At 37.9% G+C, this 13,572-nt stretch overlaps 1 protein-coding gene across 7 annotated transcripts in view; it reads right to left on the bottom strand.

Moving 5' to 3' along the window:
- The window catches only part of SPAG16 (sperm associated antigen 16), a 1,020,255-nt gene that overhangs the window by 280,330 nt on the left and 726,353 nt on the right, over nucleotides 1-13,572 (bottom strand). The gene's annotated exons all lie outside the window — the stretch shown is intronic.

Raw genomic sequence — 13,572 nt, 5'->3', positions numbered from 1 at the left:
GTTAATAATCACTGGAAAAGGCTTGCCAACAAACTGTGACCCAGAGGTGAGAAGGCCAGTCAGCCAATGATGGGTAAGACCTCCAAGGCGAGGCAACCTAAGACAGGCGCGGTCGCTTGGGGGCACAGATGGAGACATGATATCGATATCCGGAGCAGGAGGGGCTGTTGCCTAGGAGGCCTTGCTTGCTCCGAGATAAAAATATATGAGCACAGCAAAAACATGATCATATCAAAACAGAGGCCGAGGGAGGGCTCCTTGAGAAATCACTAAGAATTCTTGGCACTCGCTAATTACTTCATCTAGAACACCTGTGTATGTTTAACAGCTGTAAGCTATGTATATATTGAAATGCTGGTTATAATAAACTCAGAGTGGCCATCAGCCCTCTCTGCATCTATCCTGATGTGTACATTGGATTGTGACACTGACAACCTGTCCAATACAGCATGTTAGATATAACATGCAAAAGTAGACTTTTTGATTTACTACTTCCCAACTGCCCAACTTGACCCTTGCCAAATCTTTCCCTCTAAGTAACCGGCATCACCAGCTGCTCAAACAAAAATCCTAGGTAATCAAAAACCTGAGGATTAGAATACCCCTCTTTCTCCCCCAACACCCACCCCTCCCCTCATCCAGTAACTCAGCTCTTTCTCCAACATACAGCTCTACTCTGCCCACCTCTGTCACTCTCCACCATGACCACTCTGTTGCAAGACATTATCATACAGAACGTGAAGATAGCAGGAGCATCCTTATTGATCTCCTTGCTCCTACTCTCACTCATTCCTCTCACAGCCACTAGAGTGATCAATAACCCCTGAGACAGATGATGCCATGCTCCTGCTTACAGCCTTTTAAACAATTACCATTGTTCTCGGAGTAAATTCTAAACTCTTTACTTGGGGCCAAAGGCTCTATATGGTTTAGCTTCTGTTTGCCTTTCTGACCTCATCCTTTACCATTCTCTCTTATGTAGTGTGCTCCATGATTATGTTCATGGTTCTATATGGTCAGGGCTTTCTGAGCAAAGACTACACCTGGGTTAAAGGATGATTGAAGAGCAACCTGAAAGATAGAGACCTCTGGAGAGATGTAGGGACATCTCCCCTGAGGCATTTCTTTAATCCCAGGGGTTCTAAGCCTAGAGGCCTTCCCCTCCTCTTCCCAGAGAGTATTTGTTTGTATTTCAGAACAAATCTTCCTTTCTCTCTCTCCCCTGGAGGGGTGCAGGGGCTCTGAGTTTCACAATTTGGGGAGTTCTTTCTGTGGTCCATCACCCCACTGTCCCCCTGGGGTACAACTGGCTCCCTCACTGCTTCTCCCCATGGGGATTGAGGGATGGCAAATCAATGCAGCTGCTCTGGGAGTAAATACATGGTCTGATCTCATGTCCAGAAACCTCCTGTTTCCTGTCAGGACAAATAAATAAGTAAATATAGACACAAAACCATACCGCTGTCGCACTGGCTTTCCTGCTCTTCTCACAGGCCTAGCATGTTCCTGCCTTCATACTTCCTGTTTCTTCTACCTTGAATGTCTTCACGTAGCTACATATACATCCTTGTCCTTCCCATTCTGCTTTCAACTCAAATACAACCTTTTCAGTGATGTCTAGATCTAATAGTCCTGCCCCCTCCCCATAGCTACTCATTACAGTAGCAGAAACATTTATGAAAGTTCATTCCTTTTCTTCTTGGGCACTCAGCCAGCCATGAGGTCAGGGGCAGTCATGTGTGTGAGGTCTGCCCAGTGAAGTGTGGGCACCTGTGAAATAAGTCCCATAGAGGCCTGGCCTTTAAAACATCCCACACAATCCTTTAAGCTCTTTAGTTTTGCCTTTTTGCAGGCTGCAGGCAGAGGGGCGCTGGAAGATGGAGGAGCAGCAATGAAGGAGTCTGGGTTTCTGGACCATCACAAGAAGAAAAACCATCACTCAGGACCTTCTGACTACGCATTCCGTGAATGAGAACTAAGCTTCAATTGTATCAAGCCCCTGAGATTCCAGAGTTTAACTCTTTCAACAGGTGTTGATCCCCAACAAATAGATCACCCTGTTTTATTTCTTTCATATCACTCATCATTAACTACAATTACTTAATGAATTTTTTTCCTTGCTTATTGCTAGTTTCTCCCTGCTAGAATTAAGCCCCACAAGAGAAACTTGTCTTTTCCACAACTCTATCATCCCCAAGGTCCAAGACAGCTCTGGTAAGATTTGATAAACAGTTGTTGAGTGAAAAAGTAAAGTTACATGGAGATCACAACTGCAAATTGGAAAAAAAATCCACCCTCACCAGACATGCTTATTTTTGGACAAATAGCTTGGTCTCCTTCCCAACGTTTATCTTCATTTTGACCAGTCATGACACGGAATGTGCACTGCCTTATTCCCTCAACTCCTTTGCTGTATCTTGGTTCTAACCCAGCAGCATAGTCACCCATTGGCTTTGCCATTGGCTCTTAACATTTTAACCAACTATACGGAGGCAATTGGTGACTCCAGCCAGGTGAAGGAGGCAACTTTACATTTATTGTTTATTATGTACCTAAAGCATTGTGTAAGTGCTTTACTTTCATTATCACATTTAATCCTCACAACAAGTCAATGAGATGGGTACTATTGTAATTCCCATTCTAGAGATGAGGAAACAGAAGCACTACTCCATGGTGGCATAGATGAAAAGTGCCAGAGCCAAGACAGTAACCGCGTTTTGTCTGATTACAAAGTCACCTAACCTTTTACGTGCAGGAAATTTAAGCAAGAGAGTGGAGGCAACTTTTCAATGCCATTTGTAAAATTTTTCTGATGGTCCTCCTTTCTGGTTGATGTGCACATCTTGGCCCCCATGTGGTTATGTGGGGCCATGTGATGAGTTCTGGCCCAAGAGTTGTGAGTGGAAATGACGTGTAATAACCTTCTCATGCTCTCTCCAACTCCACCCTTATAGCATTTAATTACAGGTGCAATACCCTCCAGGGATATATTTTCCCTTCGGCAGAATCTAGCAGCATTCGAGGCGGCTGATAGTCATCCTCGATCCCAGAGTATGATGAGCAGAGCTCTCTCTTCCCAGCTACAGAGAGCGCAGCCCAGGAGGAAGACGTAAACGTTGGTGCAATTTGGACGTTGAGTGTTACCATAACACAACCTAGCCTAGTCTGAATGACCAACCCTGTGTGGGAAGATTAATCTCGCCTTCTCAAATACTAAAAGCTTTTCTATTATCAATAGTGGCAGGTGAAAAGTTAAAAATATTAAAATCATTCTTATCAGAAGCCTAATACTCAAGACAAAAGAAAAGTTTAAAAATTCTTAAAACGTAGGCCTAATGTAAATTACAAAGTAAGCACAAAATAAAAATCATAAATAATTATAAAATATGTAACTAAGTATACCATCAGTAAAATCATTAAAGAGCTAATGTTTGCAAATTTCCTTTCTCATTATAATGACTTTTTTTATTTAACTAATGGACTTAATATTCTTTTGAAAAAGGTTAAGAGACTTGAAAATATAAAGTGTGCCTTCTCAAATTAAAGGGATTTTTAAATAAGGTTATCTCTTAAAATGCATTTGGATGTGTTAAATGTGTTAAAGTGTCTTTAGTGACATACAACATACAACTTACATACAGTAAAATGTTCAAATCTGGGGCCAGCCCAGTGGTGTAGTGGTTAAGCACACATGCTCTGCTTCGGCGGCCCAGGGTTCGTCGGTTCAGATCCCGGGCATGGACCTAGCACCTCTTATCAAGCCATGCTGTGGCAGGCATCCCACAGATGAAATAGAGGAAAATGGGCACAGATGTTATGTCAGGGCCAATCTTCCTCAAAAAGAAAAAAAAGACAGAGAGAAGAAAAAAATGTTCAAATCTTAGGGGCTTAACTCAAAGAATTTTTGTCTATGTCTATATCTGTGTAACTGCTATTCAGATTAAGATATAGAACATTTCCATCATTCCAGAAAGCTCCCTCATGCCCTTCTTAGTAAAAACATCCCCATAATTTTTTTATTAAATATATTTTATTAAAGAAAAGAAATATAGGAATATGGTTGAAAAATTAAATACTACAGACTATCCAATGAAAAGTTAGTCTCCCATCTCAGGTCATCGCTAGATGGAACTACTATAAATAGCGTCTTTTGTGTATTTCATGGACTAGTTTATGCACACACATTCAATTTTCTTTGCTGTGTCGTGTTATCTACCTCAGTTCTTGCATAAGTGAAATTATACTATATGTACATTTTATTATAAAAGGTAGTGTATTGTGGTGGTGAAGAATGTGATACTGGAGTGAAATTGCAGGGTTTAGAATTCAACTCATTAGAAAGTTATTGGTAATAGCTCTCATTTGTATAAATACTATGCTAAGTACTTCACATATAGTAACTCCTTCAATCTCTACCGTATGAAATTGGTAATATTTTAGTTTATTTTTATTTATTTATTTTTGAGGAAGATTAGCCCTGAGCTAATATCTGCTGCCAATCTTCCTCTTTTTGCTGAGGAAGACTGGCCCTGAGCTAACATCCATGCCCATCTTCCTCTACTTTATATGTGGGACACCTACCACAGCATGGCTTGTCAAGTGGTGCCATGTCCGAACCCGGGATCCGAACCTGCGAACCCTGGGCCACCGAAGCATAAAGTGCGCACTTAACTGCTGCACCACCAGGCCAGGCCCTGAAATTGGTAATATTTTAAATTCTCAGTTACAGTTTGAGAAATTGAAACAAAGTGATAATAGCACGGTGCCTACACGAGTGAGAGATATTACCATCTATAGATTAGTTAGTCTCCTATTCCTTCTCTTCTATTCTATTTCTTCCATTTCTATTTCTATTTTCTATTCTATTCTTTTCTATTCTAAAGTCTACTTTTCAATTTTTGTTGTCTACTGAGAATAAAACAATCACCACTCTCCCAGGAAAAGACTAATTGTCCTGTAGCCATGGTAACAAACACCAGAACTCGTTTTACATTTGTCCTATCAATTAGTAACAGTTCCATAGCCCTGCTTACAAGTAAACAGCCAGAACTGATTTTAAACCTGTCTAATTAATCAATGACAGCTAACTTCAGTAAACACTCCCTGAAAAGCCAAATAGCATCAGACTCATGATTTGAAAGTCATCCAATTGGCCAAAGACTCGCTGTAGTGATCACGTTCCTAGAGGCTGATATTAACCTTCTTCCATCTCTGTAACAGACAAAAAAGCAAGCCTCAATACCCCACACAACCACTCTTCCAAGACTGACCTAACCCATCCTGCCTCTATGACCAACACAATCCAAAGCAATCTCTTCACAAAAACAGAATAGAACATCAGCAATTGGGTTTGCTCAATGAGTATAGCTCATCCTCACTTAAGGGGATGACAAATTCAGCTTTTTGGTTTCAATTATTGAGGGGCAGTCTCATCCTTTGACACCTCAGGGAGGTTTAAGGGTGTGCTAGTTTGGGGCTGCCATAACAAAGTACCACAGACTGGGTGCTTAAACAACAAAAATAGATTTTCTGGAGGTTAGAAGTCCAAGATCAAGGCGTTGGCAGGGCGGTTTCATTCTGAGGCCTCTCTTCGGTTTGTAGAAGGCCATCTTTTCCCTGTATCCTCACATGGTCTTTCCTCTGTGTTCTCATCTCCGCTTCTTGTAAGGACACCAGCCAGATTGGATTAGGGCCCATCCCAGCGGCCCCGTTTAACCTTAAATGCCTCTTTAAAGACCCTATCTCCAAATGCAGTCACAGTCGGAGTTGCTGGGGATGAGCACTTCAGCATCTGAATTTGAAGGGATAGAATTCAGCCCATAAGAAAGGGCTGGAGAGGTCTTTATTCCACTACTCATAAGATATCTTAGGAGTGTAATAGCCATTGGGGCATCACCTGGTTGCAAGAATCAAACTGTGCCATTATTTTATAGTGTTTATTGTATTGTACGTAGAATTTACATACATTACATTAATGCACTTTAAGCTAATATGCACCCTCAAAATGAAAAGTTGCATTTTTATGTCATATTTGAGCATACATCTAAACAGGCAAATAGTATACATGCATATTATGTAGTGTTTAGCAGCACAGGATCTGGAGTAACACTGCTTGAATCTGAATTTGGGCTTTGCTGCTTACTGTGCCCTTGCAACATTCTGAGCCTCGGTTTTCTCATCTGTAAAACAGGACTTAGAAGAGTACCTACATGATGGTGTCATTCTGAGGATTTAAGCTAATTCTTGTAAAGGGCTTCGATTGCTGCCTGTGACACAGAAAGTGCACAATAAATGTGTATTATATAGTAACAATATGCAGATTTCAAGCCTCACGACAGTAGAGATGATGTCTGTTATTTCATCACTTCTTAATGATAACTGCAGAGATGAACTGGCTCTGAGAAGTGTTAACAAATATTTCTTAATTAGTACACGTACACACACACACACACACACAATAGGGCCGTTTCTAGAATAGCCATTAAGTTTGGTAAGTTTGCCCTTCACAAACTTTCTTTTCTTCACTACATGACCTCTGCCTTTTCAAGGCAATCCAGGCAAAGGGGTAATCTTTCAGGACTTTTGATTTTGTAAAAGAATCCTCATGGAGAGGAACTCTAGGAAGTGGCACTCTAAGAATTGAACTTCACACCCATTTGTCGGTTACAGGGAATACAGTTGTGTGCACTGTTTTCCCATCCACAGCACCCCTGTGCTCAGCCACACCACCAGCCCTGCCAGGCCCTCACACTGCAATATGGAGGTACCCTTTCCTCATCACATTATTCCTACATACATATATTTCTAGAAAATAGTTGCTTATAGTAAAATAGTTAAAGATTTTTAAGAAAAACTCTCTAAATAAAACTGATTGAAGTTAAAGAGAATTACATTGTGCAATTGTGCCCTATGCATTTTTGTTTCAAATTTTATGACCAATGAAAAGTACTACTAAGGAAGAGAAAGTAAATTTTGTCCAAACTTGAGCAGAATTAAAGTTTATGCCAGCTTTGAGAAAAACATTCTCCAACTTATGACCAGCTAGATATAGCTTGTTTCTACTATAACTATTACCTTAGTTATCAAGTTTAAAAATTAATGTCAAAGAATCTTATGCAGATCCTTTTTTAATGGAACAAGATCAAATGTTTAATATAATAATTTATATAACATTCATGTTTTCTGCAAATCTTTTTCGAACAAATAGCTTTGTGAAACCAAAGAATTTTAACCTTACAGGTTTATAAATTGTTAAAGAAAAATATACCCCATTATTATTACTGAAATAATCCCACTGGCATATAAATTGGAAACAGAATAATCACTAACAAGTCTCCTGGTTTTTATTATTTCATATAAATAACTAACCATGTCTGTGAAAGATTGATTGCAGCTTTTAAAATGTTTGCTGAATTCATGTGTAATTAAGATGAGTGAAATATGCAAATCAAGCCTAATTAGCTTCATTTATTAATGTTAGTTTGCCTCTACAAAATTTCTGCAATGGAATTTTTTTTCTTTTAGCACACAGTAGTTTTGATTTCTTTGCTCTGTGTTGAATTGCTGAAGAAACGAGCTTTATTTCCAGAAGGAGGAAAAGCTTTCTCATGGGGTTCTGAGGGTGCCATTTAGAAAGGAGGGTTTTAAAAACATGCTCCCAATAACATGAAAATTGACTAAATTCTTATTATATATATTTCCAACCACCTTCCTTTAGACTATATTTAATTAATTCCATTACCAAAGCAGCAAACCCTCTGGGAATTTCTTTTGATGAAAATGAGCTTTTCGTCACCATATGTCCAACACACTGATGAAGTAAAACACAGGGACTGGGGACAGCAGGTGGAACCAAATGAACTGAAGTTGTCTGCAAAAGTGCCTTTTCCTTGACAAAATATCTAAGTTCTCCCGCATTTAAACACACCTGTCCATGTAAAACCACCAGCCTCATGTAATTCATATGGGAGCATTAAGTCAGGCATTTGCAAGACGCATAGTTATTGGAAACAACGCAAAGGAAAAACAGTGAAAGGGTAAGAGGGAAACACAGCGACTCAGTTCACAGTTAATCTCATTGGCTTCTGATAAACAAAAGGGAGGAAAAATCACATCTCAGGACAAATAGACAAAATTTCCACACTTTTACTTCTATTATCTATTTAGTTCTTCTCACCATTGTATCCCACAATACCAGATTCCAAAATCCAGAAAATTGGCTCACATCAATTATAATTGATGTTATTGCCTACTTAAGAGTTAACCGTTACTTTTAATAAATATTTTTCAGCAGAAAAGAGGTCCTGTTTTTCAGTTTCTGAGGGGCTCTCCCTCTCTCTATTTTAATTGTATTTAAAAAAAACCACATACATGATGTGCGATCTACGCTTATTATATCAAAGTGGAGTGAAGAGTTAGGAACCATTTATCCCAAAAAAGAATACAGGAGGAAAAACCTTATAAGTATAAATTTGTTAACCAGGTAGCTGAAAGGGTTAAAAGAGAACCTGAAAGCATCGAGAGGTAGCAACTGTAGGAAGCAGTATAATTCCTAGGGCTGAGGGGCCCAAGAGAAGAGATTTGATATTAAACCTTAAAAATCTAGAATACTTTAAATTCAGTCCTCTGAAAGGGGGCGCTGTTTGGCAGAGGTTAGCATGTCTTAAGAGGCTGCAGTGAGGCTGGTTCCATGAGCATGGGAAAAACTGAAAACTGGATTCAGCTCCTGCCATAGGAAATGCCTGCTGCTGCGGGGATGAAGAAGCGAAGCGAGCCACCGGAAGCTACAGGAAGCCCGCAGGAAGCCCGCAGGAAGGATCACCTTCCCACTTCCTCTTCCAGCCTCGCAATCTCTCAGCTTCTCCTGTGAGCAGAGCCCAACGGGGAGGCGGCGGGCTAACGGAAATGTGGTTTGCCGGGTCTCAGCCCCATGACCAAGGAGCGATCTTAGAAGGGTGGGTTTGGAGCTGACAGACAATAAGTTAATAATTCACATAAGTATAGAATGTGGGCAGGCTAATTACAAAAACAAAAAAAATCTTTTGATTGGCAAAAGATATAACAAACAAAGCAAATGATGAAAATGTTTGATATGATCTTGAAAATTCCTTGAGAATAAATTTTTAGAATATAAATCACTAAAGCAGAAATTATGGATTCCTAAGGTTTTTAATACATAATGCAAAAATACCCTGTTGATCAAATTTATCAATTTTAATCCCACAATAAGTTTATTTAAAGGCCAGTCTTCTACCTTGTTCCAAATAGATATTATCATTTTAAAATTAATGTTGTTGTGGATTTAATTTATTTATAAATTCATATATTATCAAATATGCTCGAATTTTAAAAAGTTCAAAACAATACTTTTAAAGTCATTTAAGCATTTAGGATCTTGCTTATAATACTGAAGAATGATGATAATACTGAAAAACAGAAATCCCCTGCCCAGGCCTCAGCAATTCCACGGTCTGGAGATAACCAAATTGAAAGTCCTTTAGTTGTTTCGTTTTACATAATCTTAGTATTCACCTCCATGTATCTAAATGAAGTTTTACCTGCTATTAACTGATGCATACATATTAGATATTATCTTTTGGTTTCCTATTTATTATGGATAATTATTAAAGTGTCTTAAAATAGCTTCCCATTTCCGCTCTCCCCATACTCCTCATCTAACATTTATAGTTAAATCAATATGCTATGTTTACAGTATAAGGATTATGTTCATAATGTTCACTACTGAGTCAAGTAATATACTGAGATCAGGTTTATTTTCTTATACTTCCTTCCTCCCAATTAATAATTGACTTGTTTTTTTATTGGCCAAGTTTCATTTGTACCTATTGCTAATGTCTCCGGTCACTCTCCAACAACCTCTCTGCTCAATTTTCTACATATTAAGAGAGATTTATTGATCCCTCTGGCAAGGTATTGTGATGGGCATAGGGAATATAGAGGTGGCCAAGGCAGGCATAACCCCTATCTCGCTGTGTCATTAAGGAATTTACAGGCAAAGTATTTGAGAAGGTGGGAATGGAAGGGATATAGGGCATATTAATATATTTCCTATTAACAAGCAATTATTGTTATTCTATAAAGTATTCAATCCTGACATTTTAATATAGTGCTACATTTGAGTTTGCAAATATTCTTATTTTTTCACATTTTGTATTCCAAAGAAAAATTGGTCTACCATTTTTATTTCTTTCATTTTCTTTTTCATACTTCAATATCATTGTTATGCCAGTTTTATAAAATGACAAGGATATTTTCTACTTTTCTATGTCCTAGAATAGTTTGAAAATCATTGGCATCATCTGTCCCTTGAAGGGTGAGACGACTCATTCGTAAAACCATCTGGTCCCAGCACCTGTTTTTGAGGTTAGATGTCATCAGCTATTTCCAGTTCTTCCCAGGATATGGTTCTATTCAGGTTTTTGACTTCTTTTGATTTTTGTTAGTTTCAATTTTGTTCATTTATAATCATCTAGAACATTTATTCTTTCAGCAAATATTAAATGAGTGCTACTCTGCTAGCACTGCTCTAGTCACTGCAGCTACGTTGTTGCTTTTATTCTCCTTTGAAATATTTAAACCTTTAGTGTTATACAACATAAAGTTCTAGTCCTTCTGGTATTTTCTCTCCTTCAGTTCATGTTTGCGTGTGTTATGAGTGTGTATTTTCCAGCATCTACTTGATATATATTTGGACTGGACTGTAAATTTGTCCCTGCACATGTAAAAGAAATTTGGTGTGTTATAAAATTACGAAGTCACTTTTTTTCCCTTCAAATCTGTCCTTGTGTACCCTAGCCTTTCATGTTTCAGAGGTAAACTGTTCTTTAGCACGGCTAATGTATTTTTATTCCTGTAGACTTGCAGATTTGTCTTTATCCTTTCAATTCAAGTGGCTTCCCAGAATGTATCTACCAGAGAAAATGAACTGAGCCCTGTGAGCGCTTGGGTTTGGGTGCCCAAATCTGTGGAATAAAGTTGGTGTGTTTTTTTCCATCTTTATCTGCAGAAGTCTGTAGAGTTCTTTCAAACTGCATATCCAGGTGTTTAGTAAGGCTGGGGAGAAGTTTGGTTACATGTGTTCTGACATTTTCTTCTGAAACGTCACTTATCCGTGTGATGACTCTGTTTTCAGACCTCCAAAACTGTCATCTTCGACATCATTTTTACAACTCCTTTGTTCCTTTGCATACTATGAGTGCTTCTATATTCTTCTTTCACTCCCTGGAAAAGGTGTTCACAGTTGTCTTCCACATACTGATTCACTTCTCTGTGGTGTCAATTCTGCTATCACGTAGTTAATGTTCTTTCAATATATTTTTAAATTGTATTCCTCTTCCTTTTCACATTGAAATTTTCTTTTCATTCATTTCTGCTTATCTCTTAACTTTTTAAGTAAATATAATGTCGTCTTGGATTGTATCAATGATATTTTCTTGTTTTTTAAATATATTTTTTCTAATTTGTGCAGAAAACCATTTTGCAAGGGATATTCTTCTCCTGGATCTTCTAGACATCTTTCCTGTTCATTGCCTCCATATGTGTTTTATTTTTATTTAGAATCAAAAAAAGGGCAAGGTTTGTCTCAATGTCATTTTTTCCTATAGCACTCAGTGTCTGGACGGCACACTAAATTTCACTTGTTCTAAAATGGATGACTTCCGTTTTCAAACTTGTAACCGGAAGTTTCTTCTTATTCTCTGGTTAATTCTGGCTTTTGAACAGGAATGAGGTTCCCGTTTCCTTTGGCCTTCTCTCTGCCCATCTTTGGTATTTTGGACAGTTACTCATAATTCCCAGCATGAATTGTACCCCGATTTCTATCTCCACTCTTTTCTTTGCTGACTTAGATTTATCATCATTCTGACATCTTGTAGGAAAGTGTCCGTATGTTTTTATCTATATATGCCTAATAACTTGTACAGTTGCTTGGGATATAGTAAATGCTTAATAAATATATCCTAAATGAATGAACTAACACATGAATAAGTTATCTCATAATTCATTTACAATAGTTGCTAATAATTTACTGTTATGTTGAGCAGGAGAAAAAGTATGAATGAAATATAATCCATCACTTTTTGATGTGATAATGTCTTACTGTGGTCTCTATATGTAGGTCTATACACTTTTATTTTATCATTTTATTGCTTCTTTAAATAAAGTTAGGATGGAAAATAATATCTGCATTTAAATTTCTATTTTATTTATCATCACTACTATTTTGTCACAAGATTGAAAGCCTTTAAACTGAGGCAAGAAATACATTCAGGATATATATCAGTAAAGCACCCAAGGCTCTGCCATTTCAGGACAAAAATGAGTAAAGGAGTTAAGAAATCACATAATAGAGTTGAGAAAGGAAAATCACAAGAGGGTCTGGACATTGCTCTTTGAGTTAATGTGTCTCTCTTTTAATCTGGTAGCAACTACTTGACATCAAGGAGTTGACTGACAAAAAAAAAAAAAAAACAACTAAATCATATTCTTTGCTTGGCATTGCAAAATTTAAATTTTCTTTTTTCTCAGACTACAGTGCCTGAAGCATCCAGTTTGAAACACAATTGATCCAATTTGTCCATTTTCTTTTTACCTTCTAGAGGCAGTACAGTAGGGAGGAGACATCAAAAATACAGGCAACTAAGGATATTACTTCTTGCTTGGCACACAACAAATTATCATGGCCAAACACATAGCCATCTTGAAGTATGAAGGTTAACCAAAGAGAAAAGCATGTAGTGACCCCTTAAATTATGTTGAAAGTAAGTACCTTAATTAACATATACTTTGGTAAGGCAATGTGTAAAATGAAGTGAAAGAAAATGCAAACAGGTAATATAGTGTCACTTTCAAAAGTTTACATTCTGTGGCAGTCAGTTGGGGGATGACAGCATCAGAAATATTTTTAAGTCACATTATAAAAAAGGTAAAATGTATCATAAAGGCAAAAAGGGACAATCACATATATCTGGAATAATTTAAAACTTCATCTTGGAAGAAGGTGTATTTTAAGATAAAATTTTAAGCATGCACAGGGTTTCAAAAGGCAGAGGGGGAAGACAGTATTCAAGGGTAAAAATCACCAAAGCAAAGTTATAGGAGAAAGAAAGCTTCCGTCATGCACAAATATCAGGTACAACTGCTGCTTGGCTGTGACACTGAACTTGTCCATTTCATATTAGCAGATAATTAGATAGGTCATTGAGGAAAGTCTTAAATGTCATGATGAAGGGATTACATTCAGTGTAGTAGTGGGATGTCTTAAAAAGTCTATTATTGTGGGAATGACATGATAAGGCTTGTTCTCTTGATGTCATCATGTCCCGTTTTAGAATCTGGAGTCAGAGACCAGTAGTCTGATATCCAAGGGAAGGGTACTGAGCTCCTGAACCAGCAAGGGGCAGTGGGATATAGACAATAAGGAAAGATATAAAAGACAGTGTAAAGGGCACATTTGCAAGATATAACAAGTGATTGAATGCTTGCAAAATTGGAGAAGCAGAATCAAAGGCGACTATTTTCCCCACCGTATGTTGTTGCTGGGACGATTGCACT

This window comes from Equus przewalskii, chromosome 5 (genome assembly GCF_037783145.1).
Source record: "Equus przewalskii isolate Varuska chromosome 5, EquPr2, whole genome shotgun sequence".
In the NCBI taxonomy this organism is placed as follows: Eukaryota; Metazoa; Chordata; class Mammalia; order Perissodactyla; family Equidae; genus Equus; species Equus przewalskii.
This window is presented reverse-complemented; position numbering and strand designations above follow the sequence as displayed.